Here is a 10380-nt window from a genome sequence, read left to right on the forward strand (position 1 = left end):
CAGTCCTAGCTTTTGTGTCATCCTTTTAAATATTCTACATCAAAGGAATTTGTAGCACGGTGTCAGAATAAAATAAAGGGTATATCACTGCTTCTTAATTTCTTTCAATTAGACTGAGATGTTTTTCTTAAAGACAGAAGAATGTTTTTATTGCATGTTATTGTTTCTGAAAAGAGTAGGCCGTATTTTACTGAGATCACGGATTTCTTATATATTAGGTTTTGGTCTTCTAACATTCTTCAGTGGATTTTCTCTAAAGTAGTATGTACAGAAAGAGTTGAATAGCAAAAAAGTAAATCATGTAGTAATTCCGATATTTTTGGGTTTGTCACAACTGAGAAATATTGCTGACGGTGTATGGTCCTCAAGTGTGAAAATGTTCCTTGTGAATTGCTTGCATCCAAAATATACACACAGCATTAAGGGCTGGTTTTTATCTTTTATTTTTCCAGTCCTCTTTTCTTCTCAAGGTGTCCAAGTCACACAGAGCCATGGAATCTCACAGGTGTCTGAGAATTCCTCTTCCTGGGACTCTCAGAGGATCCAGAACTGCAGCCCATCCTCCCTGGGCTGTCTCTGTCCATGTACCTGGTCACGGTGCTGAGGAACCTGCTCATCATCCTGGCTGTCAGCTCTGACTCCCACCTCCACACCCCAATGTGCTTCTTCCTCTCCAACCTGTCCTGGGTTGACATCGGTTTCACCTCGGCCATGGTTCCCAAGATGATTGTGGACATGCAGTCACATAGCAGAGTCATCTCTTTTGCGGGCTGCCTGACACAGATGTCTTTCTTTGTCCTTTTCGCATGTATAGAAGACATGCTCCTGACTCTGATGGCCTATGACCGATTTGTGGCCATCTATCACCCCCTGCACTACCCAGTCATCATGAATCCTCACCTCGGTGTCTTCTTCGTTTTGGTGCACTTTTTCCTTAGCCTGTTGGATTCCCAGCTGCACAGTTGGATTGTGTTACAATTCACCCTCTTCAAGAATGTGGAAATCTCCAATTTTGTCTGTGAGCCATCTCAACTTCTCAACCTTGCCTGTTCTGACAGCGTCATCAATAGCATATTCATATATTTAGATAGTGCTATGTTTGGTTTTCTTCCCATTTCAGGGATCCTTTTGTCTTCCTATAAAATTGTCCCCTCCATTCTAAGAATTTCATCATCAGATGGGAAGTCTAAAGCCTTCTCCACCTGTGGCTCTCACCTGGCAGTTGTTTGCTTATTTTATGGAACAGGCATTGACATGTACCTGACTTCAGCTGTGTCACCACCCCCCAGGAGTGGTGTGGTGGCATCAGGGATGTACACTCCGGTCACCCCCATGCTGAACCCTCTCATCTACTGCCTGAGAAACAGGGACATTCAAAGTGCCCTGTGGAGGCTGCGCAGCAGAACAGTCGAATCTCATGATCTGTTCCATCCTTTTTCTTGTGTGGGTAAGAAAGGGCAACCATATTAAATCTCTACATCTGCAAATCCTGCCCCTTAGTCACATTATTGTTGTTGCTTGATGGCTTTTATTCCTTTCCACATTTCCTATGTGAATATTGCTTTCTTCATCATGTCTTTAACTGGAATGGGTGAGTATTCTGGGATCCTTTGTTTAGCATAAACCTCATGACTGAATCCTCTATACCTAGGCAGCCTCCTTTAGTTTCTGACCAGTAACCCTGTCATCCAGGTGGAATCACAACCATCTTTTTATATACAGGAAGTCCTTACTTCATTTTGGAATTCCCTGAACATCGACTTTATGGAAGCAATATACAGCAGGTCATCCAACACCATTGTTGTGTTCAAAGTTGTTATGATGTTGATGAGGAATAAGTGGTTTCACTATACATAATTTTGCTTAAAGGTGAAGTTTCCAAGAGACTTTCAAAGATGATAAGTGAGGACATACTATACATCAAATTCATATCCTCTTCCAGAGTTCATGTGGAATTTCTCTATAAACTGCTTCTAGAGAATCTATTTAGGCAGGTTATGTGTAGAGATCCATGTCACCAGTACTCAAGCTTGTCTTTGAATCAAATCACCTGGGGAGCTTACAAATGATGAGGCCTTGGTCTCATTACATGAGATTCTGATTTACTTGCACCTGTGGAGGTATGTGGATTTTTTTTTTTTAAAGCACCACAGGTGATTCCAATGATGAAGTTTTTTAGAGGTATCAAGCTCCAATAAGTAAGAAAAGAAGTTAATTGTAATACGATTTCTTCAAATATTATCTTCAACTGTGTTGTCCTTCACCACCCTACAAATTTTTATTATGCTGTTTTTTCTTACCATTTAGCATTTTCTTTTTTTTATTTTTTATTTTTTTGAGTCAGAGTTTCACTCTTGTTGCCCAGGCTGGAGTGCAATGGCACGATCTTGGCTCACTGCAACCTCTGCCTCCCGCATTCAAGCGATTCTCCTGTCTCAGCCTTCTGAGTAGCTGGGATTACAGGCAAGAGCTACCACGCCCGGCTATTTTTTTTTTTTTTTTTAGTAGAGACACTATTTCTGCGTATTGGTCAGGCTGGTCTTCAACTCCCGACCTCAGGTGATCCACCTGCTTCGGCCTCCTAAAGTGCTGGGATTACAGGCTTGAGGGACCGCGCCCAGCCACCACTTAGCATTTTCATTTTACATTTGTTGAAGTTATGGATTTATATACCCATTGATTGCTGCTTTATGATACACTTGCATATACATAAAATGGGAAATAGAAAAGAATAAAATGGGCACAATATCCCTAAAGTTTCACATTCTGAGACATTTGAAAAATATTTGCTTATTTGAAATTTGTTTCAATTAAGAAACTGTGGTATACACACACAGCGAAGTATTATTCAGCCTCAAAAGCAGTGAAATCCTCTCCACTGCAGAAAAAAATGGATTAGATTGCAGGTCTGTATGTTAAGTGAAATAAGCCAGGCACAGAATGAGAAATATTACATGTCCTCACTTATATGTAGGAAGAAAAAAGAAAATCTTGGCCAGGTGTGGTGGCTCAGGCCTGTAATCCCAGCACTTTGGGAGGCCGAGTCACACGGATCACTTGAGGCCAGGAGTTCGAGACCCACCTGGCCAACATGGTGAAACCCCATCTCTACTAAAAACACAAAAAATTAGCTGGGCGTGGTGATGCGTGCCTGTAGTCTCAGCTACTCGGAAGGCTAAGGCCCAAGAAGCACTTGAACTCGGGAGGTGGAGGTTGCAGTGAGCCCGGATTGTGCCTGTATGCTCCAAACTGGGCAACAGAAAAAGACTCCATCACACACCTACACACAAAAGGAAACTCAGGAAGGTGGAAAGTACAAAGGTGGTTAGCAGACGCTAGGAAGAAAAGGGGTGGGATGGGGAATGAAGAGAAGTGGATAATTGGGCCCCAAAATACAGAAAGATGGAACAAGTGAGTTCTAGTGTTTGATAGTACAGTATGAAAATTTTAGTTCACAAGAATTTCTTGCATATTTCCAGATGCTTTGGTAAGAAGCTTCCTCACTTTCTCATTATGCTGGTTTTTAAGCTATTCTCTTTCTGCTCTTGAAATCATGCTGGTTTTTTGTTTTTGGTTTTTTGTTTTGAGATGGAGTTTTGCTCTTATTGCCCAGGCTGGAGTGTAATGGTGCAATCTTGGCTCACTGCAACCTCTGCCTCCTGGGTTCAAGCGATTCTCCTGCCTCCATCTCCTGAGTCACTGGGATTACAGGCACGCACCAGCACACCCAGCTAATGTTGTATGTTTAGTAGAGACGGGGGTTTCTCCCTGTCGGCCAGGCTGGTCTTGAACTCCTGACCTCAGGTGATCCACCCGCCTTGGCCTCCCAAAGTGCTGGGATTACAGGCATGAGCAACCGCGCCGGGCCCATGCTGTATCCTTATCTGTTGTCTGTTGTTGTTTGTTTGTTTTTGAGCCCAGAAATAATTTTTCACCTATATGTTCAAATGATTTTTAACATGAGTGCTAAGAAAGTTCATTGGTGGAAAAGCAGCCTTTTCAAGAAATGGTGTTGGAGAAACTTGATTTCCACACGCAGAAGAATGAAGGTGGACCCTATGTCACACCAGGTGCAAAAATTCACACAAACTGGATCAAAGACCTAACCCCAAGTGCTATAAGTATAACATGCCTAAAAGAAAACATTGGCCACACTTTCATGACATCAGATTGGGCAGTGCTTTCTGGGATATGACACCAAAAGCATAGGCAAGAAAAGAAAATTAGATTCCTTGGATTACATCTAAATGACAGACACTTTTGTGCATCAAAAAACACTGTGAACTGAGTGAAAAGATAACCCATGGATTAGGAAAAATATTTGCAAATCATATATCTGAAAACAGTCTGATAGCCATCATATATAAAGAACAGCTAGAAATAAACAAGAAGAAACCCAAAGCATCCCATTCACAATGGTCAGAAGATTCGAGTAGACGTGTCCCTAAAGAAGATATAGCAATGGCCAATAAGCATCTAAAATGATATTCAAAATCACTAATCATAGGGAAGCACAAATCAAACCAATAATGTGATACCATGCATTAGGATGGATATGATAAACAAGCATTGGTGAAACTAGAGGGAAGTAGGAATGCTCGAATATGATTGGAGGGAATGTAAAACCATGAAGGACCAGGGAAAATAGTATGGCGTGTACTGGAAAAAGTAGAAACAGAATTATCAGATGTTCCCACAGTTGCACTTGTGGGTACCTACCAAAAAGAATTAGAAGCCAGGAGTGGAAGAGATATTTGTACACCCATATTCATAGCAGCATTATTCACAACAGCCAAAATGTGGAAGCAACCCAAGTGTTCGTGGACAGATGAATGAAAAAGCACACTGCAGTTCATTCACACAATAGAAGACCATTCAGCCTTCAAAAGGCAGGCACTTCCGGCGGTGCGGTGGCTCACGCCTGGAATCCCAGCATCTTGGAAGACCGAGGTGGGCGGATTATCTGAGGTCAGGAATTCAAGACCAGCCTGGCCATTTTGGTGAAACCCTGTCTTTACTGAAAATGCAAAAAATTAGACGAGCGTGGTGGCGTGTGCCTATAGTCCCAGCTACTCGGGAGGCTGAGGCACAAGAATCGCTTGAACCCGGGAGGCGGAGGGTGCAGTGAGCCCAGATTGTGCCACTGCACTCCAGCCTGTGCGACAGAGTGAGCGTCCACGTAAACACAAAACAAAATAAAACAAAACAAAAAAAACAATAAAACCAGACAGGCACTTCTGACACAGGCTGCAACGTGCATGAACCTTGAAGACATTATCGTCAGTGAAATAAATAAATCCCAAAAGGATAAAGATGACCAGGCTCAGTGGCTCGCACCTGTAACCCCAGCAGTTTGGGAGGCTGAGGCAGGCAGATCACTTAAGGTCAGGAGTTCGAGACCAGCCTGGCCAATAGGGTGAAAGCTCATCTCTATTAAAAATACAAGAATTAGCTGGGTGTGGTGGTGCATGCCTGTAATCCCAGCTACTCAGGAGACCGAGACACAAGAATCGCCTGAACCCACGATGTGGAGGTTGCAGTGAGCCGAGACCATGTCACTGCACTCCAGCCTGGGTGACAGAGAAAGACTCTGTCTCCAAAAAATAATTAAAAAATCAAAAATTAAAATTAAACACGGGATCATTCCACTTATATCAAGTGTCTAGAGCAGTTAAACTCATAGAGTTGCAAAATAGAATGGTGGCCCCCAGGGGTGGGCGAGAGAAGAATGGAGAGTTTGGTTAATGGGTGCAATTTCCATTTTGAAAGATAAAACTGTTCTGGAGATGATGGCGGTGATGGTTGCTAAACAATGTGAATGTACTTAATATCATTAAACTGTAAACTGAAAAAGAGTGGAAATTGTAAATGTTTACACTGGCCGTTCTATATGAAAGAATATATATTTATCCTTTGTATTATTAATACGTGGTCTATTTTCCCCTAATCAAAGATGAACATTAAAGCAGTTGGATCTTGAAAAAGAAAAGCAAGAAACGAATAATGCACACAAGCTTTCTCCTGATTAGACGAAGAGCCCCAAATCTTCTGCAGACACTGCCTTTTCTCTTCTTCTTGCATTATTATAAGGAAATCCTTAGAGGTTGGGGAACTTGGACGACTTTGGCTAATGAGGAGCTCTGTGCCTTCAGCCCCCCAGGCCATAGAATAGTAAATACTCAGTCTGTGCCTCCAGATCTGCAGTGTGAGATTGCAGTCCTGTGGGCTCCACACCTGTCACCTGTATCAGGAGGCTTATGTCTCCCCCCTGTCTTCCTGACAGTCTTGAGGACGGAGTCTGAGCCTCCATCCTGCACCACGCAGGGAGGACAGTCGACTTGTTCTCCGTGGTCATGGACCAGCAGAGGGGAAGGGCAGTTCAGTGAGTGCTGAGGGACGGTCGGGAGCCTTGTTTTCCTTCCTTCTCCTCCGGACAAACAGGAGAGTGCGGTGGGCAAATGGGAGGAGACCAATGTGCACACTGTCAGCTCAGCAGACTGTGGAGTTTCTGTTCTTGGTTGTGGTGGGGGTCTCAGAAATCTTATTCCAAATTTTGCTTTCCTCCCCAACTGGTTGTCCTTTTCATAGACATCTCACCCATGATAGCAGGGGATGTGTCCCCCTGGGACCTGAGGAGTAACATCCCACTGGAATATTACGAATAATATCACAGTGTGTACACCAACTATGATATTAGGAGTCCTATTTATTTTTAGGACACTAGGAGGAATATCACAGTAGGTGTACACAAATAGTGTGACACCTTCTGTGATATTAAAAGATATATCTCCCTAGGGTATTATGAATAACACAGTGTGTACACCTACTGTGACATTTGAAGTAATATCTCCCTAAGATACAACAAAAAATATTAAAGGGTGGACCCAGTCTGTGATATCAAAAGTAACATCTCTGTGGATATTCCAAACAATATCACAGGGTGTACACAGCCTGTGACATTAGGAGTAGCATCCCCATAAGATATTCTGAGTAATATCACAGGGTGTACACCCCATGTGACATTAAAAGTAACATCTTCTTAGGATATTATGAACAACATCACAGGGTGTACGCCCCCTGTGACTTTAGAAGTAACATCCCCCTAGAATATTATGAATAATATCATGGGTGTACACCCCGTGTGACATTAGGAGTAACATCTCCCTAGGATATTATGAAGAATATCGCTGGGTGTACACCCTCTGTCATATTAGGAGTAACATCCATCTAGGATATTATGAATAATATCACAAGGTGTACACACACTGTGATATTCGGAGAGATCAGTCAATGGGATACAAGGTATCATATCACAGAATGTATATGCATGGTGTGCACCCACTGTGATATTAGAAGCAATATCTCCCTATGATAGTATGAGAAATATCAAAGGGAGTACACTCTCTGTGATATTAGATGTCATGTTTACCATGGATATTACAAATAATATCACGGGGTGTACACACATGAGGTACAACCACTGTGGTATTATTTGTACTGTCTTAGAGAGATGTAACTCTCTAATATAACACAGAGAGCTCTAACTCTGTAACATCTCTGAGACATTAAAAATAATATCACAGTGAGTGTACACCCACTGTGAGATTTACAGTAATATCTCCCTATACGACTACAAGTATTATTGAAGGATGTCCACCCCTTGTGATGTTAGGAGTAACATCCTTCTGGATATCAGTAATAATATGATAAGGCATACACACCCTGTGGCGTTTTGTACACCCTTTGTGACATGAAAAGTCACACCCCCCTAGTATATTAGGAATAATATCAAAGGCAGTTGACGCATATGGTGTACTCATCCTGTTACATTAGGCGTAATCTTTTTCTGGGATTTACGAATAATATCACAGGAGGTGTATACACACGGTGTACACTCCAGGTGACATTAGGAGCAACATCCCCCCAAGATATTAGAAATAATATTACCAGGATTGCACACACATGGTGTACTCTCCCTGTGACAGTAGCAGCAACATTCAGCTGGAATATTACAAATAACAGCAGAGGGGGAGTACACACATAACGTACACAACTTGTAAAATTAGGAGTAGCATCTCCCTATGATGTTGTGAATAATATCACAGAATGTGTACACACATGGCGGTTACCCCATGGGATGTTAGGAGTTACATCCTTCTAGTATGTTAGGAATAATACCACAAAGGTGTTCACACATGGTTAACAGCATATGGGATATTAGGATTAACATCCCTCGAGAACATTACAAATAACATCACAGGCGCTGTGCACACATGGTGCACATGCCCTGTGACATTAGGAGTTCATTTCTCTGACACATTATGATTAATATCACAGAGTGTACACCTTCTGTGACATTTGGAGTAACGTCCCCTAGGATAGTACGAATAATATCACAGGGTGTACATCCCCTGTGATCTGAGGAGTAACATCTTTCTAGGATACCGTGAATAATATCACAAAACGCACAGCCCCTGTGACACGAGGAGTAACATCCACCTAGGATATTAGGAATAATATCACAGGGAGTACACCCCGTGTGACAGTAGGAGTAACCTCTCCCGAGGATATAACGAACAAATACAGAGGATGTACACGTGTTGTGACATTAGCAGTAACATCCATTTAGGATATGAATATTATCAGAGTGTGAACACCCCCTGTGATATTAGGAGTAACATCCCCCTATGACACTGGGAATCATATCATACAGTGTACAGCCCCTGTGACATTAGAGGTAGCATTTCGTTAGGATATTACGAATAATATTCCAAGGTATAGAGCCCCTGAGATGTTAGCAGTAACATTTCCATAAAATATTAGGAAGAATATCACGGTTTGCACACCACAGGTGACATTAGGAGTAACGGCCCCCAAAACTATTATGAATAACTTCATAGGGTGTACACCCTCTGTGACATTAGGAGTAACGGCCCCCAAAACTATTATGAATAACTTCATAGGGTGTACACCCTCTGTGACATTATGGGTAACATCTTTCTAAAATATTACGAATAATATCACAAAATGTACATCCCTGTGACATTAGAAGTAACATCGCCCGAGGATATAAGAAATAATATCAGACGGTGTACCTGCATTGTGACATCAGTGGTAACATCCCTTGAGGGTATTATGAAAATTTTCGGAGTGTGAACACCTTCTGTGACATTAGGAGTAACATCACCCTACAATATTGGGAATAATACCACACGATGTACACCGCCTGTGACATTAGTGGTAACATTTCTTTAGAATATTACTGATAATATGACAGGGTGTACAGCCCCTGTGATATTAGGAGTGACATATCCAAAAAACTTTACAAATAATATCACTGTTTGTACACCACGTGTGACATTAGGAGTAACATCCCCCGAAACTATTATGAATAACTTCACAGGTTGTACACCCTCTGTGATATTAGGAGTTAATCTCTTCCTAGAATGTGAAGAATAACATCACAGGATGCACACCCCCGTGATATGAGGAGTAACATCACTCTAGGATATGATGAATAATAGAAAAGTGTACACAATGTGTATGGTGGGAGTAACATCCCCCTGGGATACGAAGAATCATAGCACAGAAAGCGCACCCATGTGACATTAGGAGTCACATCCCCTTAGGATATTACAAATAATATCACAAGGTGTACACGCATTGTGACATTAGGAACAATATGCAGCTAGTATACTGTGAATAATATCACAGCCTGTACACATTTGCGATAGTAGAAGTAACATCTCCCTAGAATATTACGAAGAATATCACAGGGTGTACACACCCTGCGACTTTAGGATAATCATCCCCCTGGATAACTACAAATAATTTCACAGGATGTTAAACCCCTGTGACAATAGGAATAATATACTTCTGGGATATGATGAAAAATATCACAGTGTGTACACCCAATGTGATATTAAAAGTTATACCTCCCTCAGATATTGTGAATAATATCAGTGGGTGTACACCATGTGTGCACACACACTGTGATTTTTAAAGTGATATCTCCTTTGGATATTATGAATAATATCAAGGGGTGTACACACCCTATGACATTAAGATAACATCCCTTTAGGATATTCAAAATAATATCCCAGGGTGGACACCCCATATGACATTACAAGTAACATCTTCCTAGGATATTATGAATAAGATCCCAGGGTTGACATCCCCTGTGATTTTAAAAGTAAAATCACCCCTAGAATATTCCTGATAATAACACAGGGTGTACACCCCTGTGACGTTAGGGGTAACATCCTCCCAGGATATTACAAATAATATCAGAAGGTGTACACACGGTGACATTAGTAGTAATATCCTGCTAGTATACTGTGAATAATATCACAGGGTATACACACCTGTGACATTAGGAGT

At 41.7% G+C, this 10380-nt stretch overlaps 1 pseudogene; it reads left to right on the top strand.

Annotated features, from left to right (window-relative positions):
- The first annotated feature begins 376 nt into the window (after positions 1-376).
- On the top strand, positions 377-1470 carry LOC129042743 (olfactory receptor 7E24-like; annotated as a pseudogene).
- The last annotated feature ends 8910 nt before the right edge of the window (positions 1471-10380 follow it).

The sequence above is a fragment of the Pongo pygmaeus genome, chromosome 7 (assembly GCF_028885625.2).
Source record: "Pongo pygmaeus isolate AG05252 chromosome 7, NHGRI_mPonPyg2-v2.0_pri, whole genome shotgun sequence".
In the NCBI taxonomy this organism is placed as follows: Eukaryota; Metazoa; Chordata; class Mammalia; order Primates; family Hominidae; genus Pongo; species Pongo pygmaeus.